At 39.2% G+C, this 15428-nt stretch overlaps 1 protein-coding gene across 1 annotated transcript in view; it reads right to left on the minus strand.

Annotated features, from left to right (window-relative positions):
- Positions 1 to 15428, minus strand: part of FOXP2 (forkhead box P2) — a 1512938-nt gene that overhangs the window by 708384 nt on the left and 789126 nt on the right. The window contains exon 8 of the mRNA XM_081537130.1: positions 14898 to 15164. The gene's annotated coding sequence lies outside the window, so the exon portion shown is untranslated. The remainder of the gene's footprint in view (positions 1 to 14897; positions 15165 to 15428) is intronic.

The following is a 15428-nucleotide window of genomic DNA, read 5'->3' on the forward strand; positions in this document are numbered from 1 at the left end:
CAGGTCCCACTTACTTAATTTTGTTTTTATTTCCATTACTCTAGGAGGTGGGTCACAGAGGATCTTGCTTTGATTTATGTCATCGAGTGTTCTGCTTATGTTTTCCTCTAAGAATTTTATAGTTTCTGGTCTTACACTTAGGTCTTTCATCCATTTTGAGTTTACTTTTGTGTATGGTGTTATTAAGTATTCTAATTTCATTCTTTTACATGTAGCTGTCCAGTTTTCCCAACACCATTTATTGAAGAGGCTGTCTTTGCCCCATTGTGTATTCTCGGCTCCTTTGTCAAAAATAAGGTACCCATATATGCATAGGTTTATTTCTTGGCTTTCTATCTTGTTCCATTGGTCTATATTTCTGTTTTTGTGCCAGTATCATACTGTCTTGATGACTGTAGCTTTGTAGTGTAATCTGAATGGAGGTTGATTCCTCTAGTTCCATTCTTCTTTCTCAAGACTGCTTTGGCTACTCACGGTCTTTTGTGTTTCCATATGAATTGTGAAATTTTTTGTTCCAGTTCTGTGAAAAATGCCATTGGAAATTTGATAGGGATCACGTTGAATCTGTAGATTGCATTTGGTAGTATAGTCATTTTCACAATGTTGATTCTTCCTACCCAGGAACATGGAATATATCTCCATCCGTTTATGTTGTCTTTGATTTCTTTCACTAGCATCTTATAATTTTCAGTGTACAGTTCTTTTGTCTGCTTAGGTAAGTTTATTCCTACATATTTAATTCTTTTTGTTGCAAGGGTGAAGGGGATTGATTCCTTAATTTCTCTTTCTGATTTTTCATTGCTAGTATATAGAAATACAAATGATTTCTGTGCATTGATTTTGTATCCTGAAACTTTGCTAAATTCACTGATTAGCTGTAGTAATCTGGTCCCATCACTTCATGGGAAATAGATGGGGAAACAGTGGAAACAGTGTCAGACTTTATTTTTTTGGGCTCCAAAATCACGGCAGATGGTGATTGCAGCCATGAAATTAAAAGACGCTTACTCCTTGGAAGGAAAGTTATGACCAACCTAGATAGCATATTTAAAAGCAGAGACATTATTTTGCCAACAACGGTCCGTCTAGTCAAGGCTATGATTTTTCCAGTGGTCATGTATGGATGTGAGAGTTGGACTGTGAAGAAAGCTGAGTGCCAAAGAATTGATGCTTTTGAGCTGTGGTGTTGGAGAAGACTCTTGAGAGTCCCTTGGACTGCAAGGAGATCCAACCAGTCCATCCTAAAAGAGATCAGTCCTGGGTGTTCATTGGAAGGACTGATGTTGAAGCTGAAACTCCAATACTTTGGCCAACTCATGCGAAGAGTCGACTCATTGGAAAAGACCCTGATGCTGGGAAGGATTGGGGGCAGGAGGAGAAGGGGACGACAGAGGATAAGATGACTGGATGGCATCACCAACTTGATGGACATGAGTTTGGGTAAACTCCAGGAGTTGGTGATGGACAGGGAGGCCTGGCATGCTGCGATTCATGGGGTTGCAAAGAGTCAGACAGGACTGAGCGACTGAACTGAACTTAACTGAATTTTCTGATACTATCCTTAGGGTTTTCTATGTAGAGTATTATGCCATCTGCTGACAGTGAGAGCTTTACTTCTTTTCTGGTCTGGATTCCTTCTATTTCTTTTTCTTCTTTGATTGCTGTAGCTAGGACTTCCATAACTATTGAATAATAGTGTTGTTCAACACAATAGTGTTGAATAATAGTGGTGAAAGTGGACATCCTGTCTTGTTCCTGATCTCAGGGGGAATGCTTTCAGTTTTTCACCATTGAGAATAATGTTTGCTCCCATACATGGCCTTTACTATGTTGAGATAGGTTCCTTCTATGCCCATTTTTTGAAGAGTTTTAAACTTATATGGGTGCTGAATTTTGCCAAAGGCTTTTTCTGCATCTATTGAGATTATCATATGGTTTTTATCTTTCAATTTGTTAATATGGTGTATCACATTGATTGATTTGCATATATTGAAGAATTCTTGTATTCCTGGAATAAACCCAACTTGATCGTGGTATATGAACTTTTTGATGTGTTGCTGAATTCTGTTTGCTAAAATTTTGTTGAGGATTTTTGCAGCTTTGTTCATCAGTGATATTGACCTATAGTTTTATTTTCTTGTGTTGTTTTTGTCTGGTTTTGGTATCAGGGTGATGGTGACCTTGTAGAATGAGTTTGGAAGTATTCCTTCCTCTGCAATTTTTTGAAAGCGTTTTAAAAGGATAGGCATTAGCTGGTCTCTAAATGTTTGATAGAATCTCCTGTGAAGCCATCTGGTCCTGGGCTTTTGTTTTGGGGGAGATTTTTGATCACAGATTCAATTTCAGTGCATGTAATTGGGTTGTTCATAATTTCTATTTCTTCTTGGTTCAGTCTTGGAAAATTGAACTTTTCTAAGAATCTGTCCATTTCTTCCATGTTATTCACTTTATTGCCATATAGTTGTTCATGATAGTCTACTATAATCCTTTGTATTTCTGCATTGTTTGTTGTAACCTCTCCTTTTTCATTTCTAATTTTGTTGATTTGATTCTTATCTCTATTTTTCTTGATGAGTCTGGCTAAAGGTTTGTCAATTTTGTTTATCTTCTCAAAGAACCAGCTTTTAGTTTTATTAATCTTTACTATTGTTTCTTTCATTTCTTTTTCATTTATTTCTGCTCAGATATTTGTGATTTCTTTCCTTCTACTAATTTTGGGTTCTTTTTGTTCTTCTTTTTCCAGTTGTTTTAGGTGTAAAGTTAGGTAGTCTATTCGATGTTTTTCTTATTTCTTGAGGTAGGATTGTACTGCTATAAACTTCCCTCTTAGAACTGCTTTTGCTGCATCCCATGAGTTTTGAGTTGTCGTGTTTTCATTGTCATTTGTTTCTAGAAAATTTTTGATTTCCCTTTTGATTTCTTCAGTGACCTGTTGGTTATTTAGAAATGTGTTGTTTAATCTCCATGTGTTTGTGTTTCTTAGTTTTTTTTTTTTCTTGTAATTGATATCTAGTCTCATAGTGTTGTGGTCAGAGAAGATGCTTGGTATGATTTCAATTTTCTTAAATTTACTGAGGTTTGATTTGTGACCCAAGATGTAGGTCTATCCTGGAGAATGTTCCATGTGCACTTGAGAAGAAGGTGTATTCTTCTGCATTTGTATGGAATGTCCTGAAGATATCAATGAGATCCATTTCATCTAATGTATCATTTATGACTTGTGTTTGCTTATTAATCTTCTGTTTTGATAATCTGTCCGTTGGTGTGAGTGGGGTGTTAAAGTCTCCTACTATTATTGTGCTACTGTCAATTTCATCTTTTTATGTCTGTTATTGTTTGTCTTATGTATTGAGATGCTCCTATGTTGAGTGCATAGATATTTACAATTGCTATGTCTTCCTCTTGGATTAAACCCTTGATCATTATGTAGTGCCCTTTCTTATCTCTTGTAATCTTCTTTATTTTAAGGTCTATTTTTTCTGATATGAGGATTGCTAGTCCAGCTTTCTTTTGTTTCCCATTTGAATGGAATCTGTTTTTCCATCCTTTCACTTTCAGTCTATAGGTGTCTTGAGGTCTGAAGTGGGTTTCTTGTAGACAGCATATATATGGGTCTTGCTTTTGTATCCATTCAGCCAGTCTGTGTCTTTTGTTTGAAGCATTTAATTCATTTACATTTAAAGTAATTATTTATATATATGTTCTTATTGCCATTTTCTTAGTTGTTTGGGGTTGATTTTGTAGATCTTTTTTCTTCTGGTGTATTTCTTAACTACATAAGTCCCTTTAACATTAGTTGTAAAGCTAGTTTGGTGGTACTGAATTCTCTTAACTTTTGCTTGTCTGAAAAGCTTTTTATTTCTTCATCAATTTTGAATGAGATCCTTACAACACACAGTAATCTTGGTTGTAGATTTTTCCCTTTCAGTACCTTAAATATATCCTGCCATTCCCTTATGCTCTGCAGAGCTTCTGCTGAAAGATCAGCTGTTAAGCGTATGGGATTTCCCTTGTATGTTGCTTGTTGCTTCTCCTTTGCTGCTTTTAATATTCTTTCTTTGTGTTTAGTCTTTGTTTGATTAGAATGTGTTTTGGCATGTTTCTCCTTGGGTTTGTCCTGTACAGGACTCTTTGCATTTCTTGGACTTGATTGACTATGTCCTTTTCCATGTTGGGGAAATTTTAAACTATAATCTCTTCAAAAATTTTCTTATACCCTTTCTTTTTCTCTTCTTCTTCTGAGACCCCTATAATTCGAATACTGATGCATTTGATATTGTCCCAGAGGTTTCTGAGACTATCCCCAGTTCTTTCCGTTCTTTATATTTTATTCTTCCCTTCATAAGTTATTTCCACCATTTTATCTTCCAGCTCACTGATTCATTCTTCTGCTTCAGATATTCTGCTATTGATTCCTTCTAGAGTATTTTTAATTTCAGTAATTGTATTGTTTGTCTCTGTATGTTTATTCTTTAATTCTTCTAGGTCTTTGTTTATTGATCCTTGCATTTTTTTTTTTCCATTTTGTTTTCAAGGTTTTTGAGCATCTTTACTATAATTATTCTGAATTCTTTTTCAGGTAGTTTGTCTATTTCCTCTTCATTTTTTGGACTTGTGTTTCTAGTCTTTTCCTTCAGTTGTGTAGTATTTCTCTGCCTTTTCATGATTATTTTTTTTAATTTATTGTGTTTGAGGTCTCCTTTTCCCAGGCCTCAAGGTTGAATTCTTTCTTCCTTTTGGTTTCTACCCTCTTAAGGTTGGTCCAGTGGCTTGTGTAAGCTTTGTATAGGGTGAGATTTGGGCTGACTTTTTGTTTGTTTGTTTGTTTTTCTTCTGATGGGCAAGGCTGAGTGAGGTGGTAATCCTGTCTGCTGATGATTGGGTTTGTATTTTTGTTTTGTTTGTTATAGATGAGGCATCCTGTACAGAGTGCTACTGGTGGTTGGGTGATGCCAGGTCTTGTATTCAAGTGGTTTCCTTTGTGTGAGTTCTCACTATTTGATACTCCCTAGGGTTAGTTCTCTGGTAATCTAGGGTCTTGGAGTCAGTGCTCCCACTCCAATGGCTCAGGGCTTGATCTCTGATTAAGAATGAAGATTCCACGAGTGGTTTGTTATGGCTTTAAGTGAGATTTAAACAAATATCCAAAAATGAGAAACCAAAGATGAACCCCAGACAAATAGCAGTTACAAAATCAGGCAAATAATAATTAAAATAATGGAATATACACATATACACCCATGAGCAAAGTGAAAACAGTCCAACAAAAGTAAAGTACAGTAGATTGACCCAGTGAACAAAGGAAATAAAAAGTTATATTTACCAGTTAAGAAAAAAAATTACTAAAGCACAAACTGGAAACAAAACTAAAGCAAGATGCCAAGTGGTGAATAAAGATACAAAAGCAAAACTAACAAATATGTTGAGAGGAAAGGAAAGAAACAAAATAAAGCATAGATATGCAAAGTTAAATAGGTAGACGAAGAAGTTTATATACATTAAAGATTAACTGCAAGGGGAAAAGAACAGTAGGAAAAGTGAACAAAGGGATAAATGTAGAAAAAATATAATAGGTTTAAAAAATTAAAAATATAAAAAAGAGAAAAGAAAAACAGAAGGAGAAAGAAAAAAGAGAAAAAAAGGAAAATTCCAGAGAACTGCAGAGGCCCAACATAGAGGCAGAAGTTTACAACAACAATAAAAAGTGTGACTGAATATGCACATATACATATAACCCATAAGCAAAATCAAAACAGTCCAACAAAAATTAAATACAATAGATTGACCCAGGGAACAAAGCAAACCAAAAATTATATCTACCGGAACAAAACTAACTAAAGCACAAACTGGAAAACAAAACGAAAGCATGGTGCCAATTGGGGAATAAGGCAACGAAAATAAAACTATCAAATATGTTTAGTGGAAAGGAACGAAAGAAAAGAGAGAAAGAATAGATGTGCAAAGTTAAACAGAGGCAGATAAGTAATATTTATATACATTAGAGATTAACTGCAAGGGGAAAAGAACAGTAGGAAAAGCAAACAAAGAAATAAATGTAGAAAAATAATAATAGGTTTAAAAAATTAAAAAAAGAGAAAAGATAAAAACAAAAAAAAAAAAAAAAGGAAAACTCCACAGAACTGCAAAACCCCAACAGAGAGGCTGAGCTTTCTAACAATAATAAAAAATATGACTGAAGAGGGAAAAAAAAGGTTAAAAGCTTGATTAGATTTCTTAGTGCCAATAAAATCGACAACTACAACAGAGGGGGAGAATAAAGAAAAAAAAATCCAAAAGAATCTACAGAACAAGTCAAAACATAAGAATAATAAATGTTTTTTCTTGAGTCACTGCTGTCAGAGTCCTTTCCCTCGCTGGGAGTCACTGTCCACCTCACCTCCCTAGGATGCCCTCCAACACTGTGCTGATCTCTGGACCTGCTGTGGGGACAGCTCAGATTCTAATCTGGTTCTACTCCTGTGTTCTTGCCTCCAATGTCCACAGCTATCAGAACATGTGTGTTTTCTTTTGTGGGAGCTCTCAATGACCTTTTATATATTCCATAGATACGGAGTCTGCCTAGTTGATCATGTGGATTTAATCTACAGCTTGTACAGCTGGTGGGAAGGTTTAGGGTCATCTTCCTTAATCACACTGCCCCTGGGTTTCAACTGTGGTTTTGTTTTCACCTCTGCATGTGGGTTGTCCACTGGGTTTGCTCCTGAGGCTGCCCTGGAGGACTTGGGTTTGCCCCTGTGAGGGCCAGGTGTGGAGGTGGTGCAGCTGTTTGGGTCGCAGGGGTTCTGGTAGCACCAGGCACTCAGGGGAGTTGGCGGCTAGGGCAGCAGGAAATATAGTGCTCTAGAAGGGTATGGCAACAAGTATTGGCCCATACACTCCATTATTCTTGCCTGGAGAACCCTCCTCCCTGACAGAGAAGCTTGGCAGGCCATAGTCTACAGGGTCGCAAAGAGTAGGACACTACCGAAGTGACCCTGAGCACATAGATGCAGGACTTTTTTTGCCTGTGGCAGCTCTGCCCCAGTGAGAGTGGAGCGTGAAGGTGGCGCAGCTGCTTGGCTTGCAGGGACTCTGGCAGCACCAAGTGTTCAGGGACACGGACTGCCTCCACTGCAGGAGTTATGTCCTATCAGAGTCTTTTTTTGAGCTTCTTGTAGCTGGCGATCAGAAGGCCTCTTTGGCCAGTCCTTCTCCATAGCTCTGCCTGTCCAGGAACTTAGAGGGCTCCCTTGCCTGGGGTACTTCTCTGTTGTTTGGCACATCAGGCACATAGAGGGGCCCCCCTGGCTGGAGTCCTACTCTGTAGATCATGGCATCAGGCACTTAAAGGAGCACCCTGGGGGAGGTCCTACTCTGTAGTTCAGTGCGTCAGGCTTTCTATCGTCCAGCTGCCGATTCTGGCCTGTGGGGCAAGAGAGGCTATGGTGATGGCTCCACCCTCTACACATGACTCTGGCTGCCCGACTTTTCTCCACAGGCTTTTCCCACTACAATCTCCTCCCTCACCTCCCCTCGATCCATCCACCTGAAGTCAACAGCCGCCCTCGCTCTGGGATTGCTCCACAATCCCTAAACTCCAGGTCCCAGCCGCTGCACCTTCCAGGGAACCTGTGTCCCTCTCCGGAGTATGTATGGCTGCGGCAAGGACTGTCTGATTCTCATTAGGCTGCCACAGATCAGCTATTTCACTCTCAGCCTGAAATGTTTCTCCTCTGACTCAAGCAATTGCCCCAATGTGGGGATCAGACCCCTGCTTCAGTTCCCCTACTGGCTGAGGGCAGGTCCAGTCCTAGTAACACTCTTGTTTTTCCCCCTAGTACCTTCATCCTACCGAGTTTTGCGTGGTTCTGTATATTCTTTTCCACTGGTCAGGTACTCCTGTCTGCTCTCAGCTGATGTTCTGCATGCACGTCTGTGTCTGAAGGTGTATTCTTGGAGAGAGATGTACTACTCCACGTCCACCTATTCCTCTGCCATCTTGTTCTCTGTCAACATCTAAATTTTTGTAGGTTATGTTTTATAATACTAACAGTTCAAAAAACTTATAATTTCACCCTTGTATGTAAATGAATTATAATTTGAAAGTAAATAATTAACATGAGTTAATATATGTCAGGCATATTCCACATGCCTGACATACATGTGGCACTCTTCAAGTACTACACAAGTAAGCACTATAGTAAGCACTATACAAATAAGCACTGTACAAGTGTTTGCTGTTATTCTTCTATTCATTTATTCATTCTGTGTCTTATATAATTTAGTAATTATACTAAATGTTGGGGATACAGAATTGCATAAGGCTATCTTTTCTACCTTCAAGCAGCTTAAAATACACCTAGAAATATGGCAATTAAGTTTTTGCAATAACAGATTTAAGTAAAAAACTCCATACTTTATAACTGATGATTGATATTTACAATGTAAGATGTGACTAAGCATTGTAAATTAAGCAAAATTTATCATTGATATTTCTCACATCATCTTTCTGCTTCCTGCTTTCTTTTCACATGTTTCTTCTCTAATATAAATACTAAGTGGTTTTGAGTACAAATCTGCCACACATGAAAACTGTCTTCTGTCTAGTCCTTTGGGATTAGAACCTTTTCAGAAAGATTCTCTCTTTCCCATAAATCTTATGTCTTGTTTTCTAATTGTCTGAATAAATCACTAACTAAATCATCAGAAAAAAAAATTGTGAATTTTAAAATGCTGAAGTCCACTGCCGCCTCCCCTACATATCTGACCTGGTAGGACTTGGGGAGAAGGAAAGGAAAGGTTAAAGAGTAACCATCTGAGAATAGGCAATATCAGAGAGTTGAAGTCAGAAGCCCAAGTGTGAATTTAAGAGAGAAAAAAACTTACGCATATCAAATGCATGGGCTGTAGCAGGTGGCAAATTGAACACTGTTACAGAGGAGAGCCACAAGCAGGAGTTTGAGATCCTAAACAATTCAAAGTAGGATGAATATGGGATGAGATTTCAAGTGTCAATACACTCTCTGCTAACTGTGGTGCTGGAAAAGACTCTTCAGAGTCCCTTGGACAGCAAGGAGATCAAATCAGTCAATCCTAAAGAAAATCAACCCTGAATATTCATTGGAAGGACTGACCCTGAAGCTGAATACGTTAGCCACCTGATGGGAAGAGCCAACTCACTGGAAAAGACCCTCATGCTGGGAAAGATTGAGTGTAGGAGGAAAAGGAAGTGACAGAGGGTGAGATGGTTGGATGGCATCATCATCTCAGTGGACATAGTTTGGGCAAACTCCAGGAGATTGTGAAGGATAGGGTAGCCTGTCATACTGCAGTCCATGGTGTTGCAAAGAGTTGGACACAACTGAGCAACAGAACAACAAACAGGAAGAGTAGGATCAACACAGGGACTGAATACATGCCCGCACAAGCCTGAACAGAAACTCTCCCAGTGTTTTTCCTCTTTCCCTTAGAATGTGATTATACTTCTCTTACCAAGAGTCTATGCTAATTTGAATATGCAAAAAGACCAACAGAAGCCTATACTGCAATCCTTTGCTCAGGAGTAGATGTGATATTGTGCAAGAGGACCTTGAGTCTGGAAAGGACAAAAGTTTACTAATTGGGCAGCTAGAATGGGCTTTTTCCTAATGCATTAGGATTTATCTACCTGGAACCTCCAATCCATGGTTATTCTCTCCATGATCTTGTCTATGATTTGACTAACCCTTCTCTCAACTATTTAGTAAATGCTCATGTTCAGTCTGTTTCCCTCTTAACTTTATATGCTTTCATTAGAACTTCTCATGACTCACATACCTCCATAAACTGACGATACCTGTATACATATCTCCATTACTGAACCATTTTTTGAGTTTCAGAGTCCTACATTGATTTGACTGCCTGACATAGCTGCTTAAATATTCCACAGGCATTTCAAATATAATACGTACAGAAGTGAATATGTTTAATCCCTTCTAGACCTTTCACTTTCAGCTACATCTCAGTCAACTAACCAATCAAATACCAAAAGTCAGGAAGAGACTGGCATCCATGGGAGGGAGCTGTGAAAGAGGAAAGGTTTCTTCACCCTGGGAGCTCCCTTCACCAGCTGAGTGAACTCTGCCCTTGAGAGATGCACTCCTGCTGGCTGGCAGAGGGAGGAAGAATGGCGCTGACAACTGCCACGTGGCAGTACTTCCCAGCCTGGGCAGGGCTGCTGGTGCACATAGCAGCTGGGTGCTGAAACTCAGGCTCCAGCAGGTGGACCCTGGGAGGAGACTTGGTCCAACTGTGTAGAAACAGCTGGAAGGATCACACTCCAGCTTGTTAGCATGTGCAGGAGGGGCCAGGGGTCCACCATAAGAGTGTGGTTATGGCAGCAGCAGGGCTGTGGCTTCTGTGGGCTTTGTGAGCACACAAACACACACACGGTGGGCTAAGGCAAACATTAGAGCCCATTGTCAGCATTTGTGCAGCTGGGGCAGGCCGGGAGCAGGTCTAGCAGCAGCAGACTTTGTTGGTATGCCTACTGGGTGGCATTACAGAAGCACATATCCCAGGCAAGCAACCCTTGGGGAGCAGTACTCAGAGGTTCCTTTCTAGGCAGGAGTGCCCCAGTTCCTCCTACCTCACACCATAGCTTGGAGTCAGATCTGGGGCTGACAGATCCTGGGAAAGCTGTGCCATATAGGCAGTCCAGGTCTCAGGTAGCAGCACAACCACATCAATTCTTGAAGCCATGATGCCCTGTCTCCAGTGCCAGTCTAGCACTAGGTCTGGGACAAACACAAAGGTGAAAGGGGCACAATCTTGGGCTGACTCTCAGCAGAACCTTGGATGCCTGCATGGGAAATGCATAGGTTACCTGTGACCCCACAGCCCTTACCTGCTCCAGTGTTCATCTCCTGATGCACTCCAAAGCACACACTTCAGGGCAACAGAGCCTTATCAAACCCAACCCTCAAGGCTTCTCCTCCAAAACTGGGGAGTAGACCTTTCCCTTGACAAAAACCATGACAGCCACAAAGCAAAGAGAAGGCCTCACTCAACATCCAGCTTAGGCTCTGGTCACACCCCATACCAATCACATTCCCATCAAGGGGATAACCACCAGCATACTCTGAGGAAAGACACAGCAGGCATCCATACCAAAAATAGTCCTCATATCAAAAATACTAGACTCACACATCTACCCAGGGATGTTCCCACATAAAAACGGCACTTTAGGACCACAGCAGATAATTGAATTTAAGTAGAGGCAGAAATTTCTCTGTCTCGACTTAAATTTGCAGAGATAGAGAAATTTAAGTAAAATGAAAAAAAAGCAGAGGAAGCACTCCAAATTAAAAGAAGAGAAATTCCCTGAAAGAACAACCAGTAGAATAGACATCTCCAATCCACTACAGTCTGAGTTCAAAACAGAAGTAACAAAAATGCTAAAGGAAATAAGAAAGATCATTGACAGAATTGCAGGTCACTGTAACATGGAACTGGGATCTATAAAGAGGAAAACTAGTCGAAATTAGAAAACTCAATTGCTGAGATAAAAACTGATCTGAAAGCAATGAACAGCAGACCAAATAATGCAGAAGAATGAATAAGTGATATGAAAGACAGAATAATGGAAATCACTCAATCAGAACAGCAGACCAAACAAAAATATGAAAGCAATATAGCAAAAATAAAATTAAAGACCAAAATCTTTAATGAATAAAGATGCAAAAATCCTCAAGAAAATATTAGCAAACTAAATCCAATAAGATAAAAAGGATTATATATGTATAATATATATGTATATAAGTATATAATATATATGTATATAAGGAACTATCATTCAGTCTAAAAAAGAATGAAATATTATTATTTGCAGCAATGTGGATGACCCAAAGAATATAATACTGAGTGAGGTAGGTCAGAAAGAGAAAGATAAATATTATATGATGTTACTTCTATATGGATTATAAAAAATAACATAAATTAATATATATACAAAATAGAAACAGATTCACAGACACAGAAAACAAATTTATGGTTACCAAAGGGGAAAGCAGGGTGGGTGGGATAAATTCGGGGTATGGGATTAACAGAGACAAATGACTATACATGATATATGTAAACAACAAAGATTTACTGTATAGCACAGGGAACTATATTCAATACCTTGTAATAATCTATAATGGAAAATAATATGAAAATATGTATACATAACTGAATCACTTTGCTGCACATTTGAAACTAATACAACATTGTAATCAATGATACATCGATAAAAATAAATAAATACAATTGCATGGGTCCCTTCTATTAAGCTATGAAATAAAACATAACAAATATACTTGTAAGTTCTCTGTATACTCTTCTCTGATCATACACACTGCGCCATCCATTCTTCTTTCCTTCCTTGTTACCAATATACTGAATTTCATGTTTATTGCTGTGCCTGTATTTAAATCACGACTAGATTGCTTGAGTCCCCAAATCAAAATATATTATTTAGCTTTATTAATAACTGATATCAGGCTTCCCAGGTAGCATTAGTGGTAAAGAATCCTCCTGCCAATGCAGGAGACACAAGAGACACAAGTTCGATCCCTAGTCAGGAAGTTCCCCTGGAGAAGGGAATGACAGCCTACTCCAGTATTCTTGCCTGTAAAATCCCACGGACAGAGAAGCCTGGCAGGCTACAGTGTATGGGGTTGCAAAGAATTGGACACAACTGAGCTACTGAACACAAATAAGTGATGTCATACAGTATAAATTTTTTGTAACTTACTTTTTGCCCTTAATATCTTGCTTGTTAGATTTATTCCTGTTGATACTTACAGCTGTAGGTTACTTCACTATTGTGCAATAGTTAAATATACGACATTTTATTCTTCTTTTCTCCATTGATAGACTTTTAGGGTTTCTAACTTTTTACTTTTACAAATAATACTATTTAAAACACTGTCACACATGTCTCCTTGAGTTTATCTGTACAGGTTTCTCTAAGCGCATGCCTAGGAGTGGAATTTCTGGGTTCTGGGGTTTATGTATCTTCAACTCTACCAGGTATTGTCAAATTTCTCCCCAAAGTTCTCATACCTATTTACATTCCTAATGATAGCTAAGTTCCCATTGTTCCACATCCTTACTAGTTTTTATTACTGTCACATTGTTTGCCAATCTGATGGGTAGGAAATGGTGTCTCATTGAGGTTCAATTTTGCATTTTCTTCAGACTGAGCTTTCTTTAATGTATCTATTAGCTGTTTGAGTTTCTACTTATGTCTGTTTTCTTACTTTTATAATGTAACACATACTTTCTTAAAATGAACAATAAAGAATAAATGGAAATATAATAATGTTAACTTTCTCCACCACCCTCAGACTTTCTCCCCATCATCCCCAAACCCATACCATATCAAAACAGATCAATCCTGTCTTTGGCCTGGCTTTTATTTGAGCCTCTGTGTATGCATTCCCCTCTGCTTGACTGAGCCTCCACAAACTCTTTCAAAGTATTATTTCCTGGTCCTTTTGTAGTAGTCTTCCTCTACTAATATATGAGGCACTTCATATTTGAGTGACTTATTTTTATGATTATTCCATCCCTGCCTTTTCTACTGCCCAGCAACCAGACCTTAACCTCCTGAAGATCAGGGGTCAAATACAACTAGTTTTTGCTTTCCCAGAGCTCATCATATTGCTAGATATTAGTTAAATTTAACTTCATGGAAAGTTTACTAAGATCCTGGGGAAAAAAAGTGTGCCAACTCCACAGCTGCTCCTTGGTGGCCCAACAGCAAATCTGCCTAGAGGCTATCTAGTGATGCTACTGAACCGGTAATGTGAGTGGTTAAGCTATTCATAGAACTTTCTCAGTCTTAGATTCTCATGCAAATCACTTGGGGAGATTTAAACAATACTAATGCCTGGCTTCTACCTTCAGGGATTCACATTTAATTGGTCAAGTATACGCCCTTAGAACTGCGATGGTCAAAAGAGACCCAGGTGATTCTAATGTGACCACAGTTTCTAAAAATGCTATCGTTTTAAGGGCCGCTAATAGAATTGGCTAAAGAAGGAGCTATTTTTAGCTTTAATTCCAAGAAACCCTGTTACTGCAGGTGAGGGAAACATCTTAGAGTGGTTGCAGGTGTGAAATACTGCTCTTCTAACCACTACCATTAGCCACTGCTATCATAGGAAGGGGCTTCCCTTGTGGCTTAGCTGGTAAAGCATCTGCCTGCAATGTGAGGGACCTGGGTTCGATCCCTGGGTTGGAAAGATCCCCTGGAGATGGGAACGACTACCCACTCTAGTATTCTGGCCTGGAGAATTCCATGTACTGTATAGTCCATGGGGGTCGCAAAGAGTTGGACACGACTGAGCAACTTTCACTTTCATCATAGGAAGGGCTAAAGGAAGGTGCTGCCACTAAGTGGTCAGAAGATGCTCTTCACATAGTACCATCTCTTGAGGCCGCTATAAAAACAAGACTAGGGAGACTTCAATGCACCCAGGTTTGTTTTCCTCCTTTCTGTTCTAGCGAACAACACATAGCAATGAGGGAATACTAGAAATCATATGACTTTATTTGAAACAATAAAAAAGACTGAATCATAACCTTTAGCTTTTCAAAGTGGATGAATTTGAAGAAATTTAAACACAATAAAGTGAAACATGAAATATCCTATCCTGTAATGTCTAGATTATGTTTTATTTACTCATTGACTTTATCTGTTTCCTTACCTAACAGATGGGGCAAGAAAGAGGTATGTTAAAGGATGAGTACAGTGGTAGTCACACCATGTTTTGGTTGTATATCGCAGCATAGTAAACTACTCCAAACATTTAATGGCTAAAAACAGCAGCTTAGTATTATCCTTCATAGTTCTGCATGTTGACTGAACTCACCTGGGTGGCTCTCACTGATGTCTCCTGGGTTTCAGTCTGTTGGATGCTGAGCTCAGCTGGAGTCTGAAGGCTGGACTGGGCTGGATATTCAGACGACTCACGCGCATGCTGGCACTGCTGCTGCGGACCCTGTCAGCCCAGAGCTCCGTGAAGACTCAGTGAGGGCTGTTCACAGAAATGCCCATGGACACGTGGCCCCTCCGCATGACTTGGTTTTCACAACGTGGTGGCTGAGTTCTGAGATGGAGTGTCCTTAGCGCGAGCATTCTAAAAGGCCGAGAATGGAAGCTGCCAATACTTTCTAGATCTGGGCTCAGACTTCCCAGAATGTAACTTTTGCCTCATTATACCGGTCAAAGCAGTCACAGTGTCCACCAAGTTTCAACAGTATAGAAGATAACCTTATCTCCTTGATGGTGGAATGTCCAAATCACATTCAAAGCAAGCAAGGGACTGTCTTGGGAAACATAATCTATCACACCACAGCTCTATTTTTAAGTTTTTATTTCCGTTAATAATTTGACCAGTGGA

Source organism: Giraffa tippelskirchi, chromosome 10 (assembly GCF_054371585.1).
Source record: "Giraffa tippelskirchi isolate mGirTip1 chromosome 10, T2T-mGirTip1v1.2.pri, whole genome shotgun sequence".
In the NCBI taxonomy this organism is placed as follows: domain Eukaryota; kingdom Metazoa; phylum Chordata; class Mammalia; order Artiodactyla; family Giraffidae; genus Giraffa; species Giraffa tippelskirchi.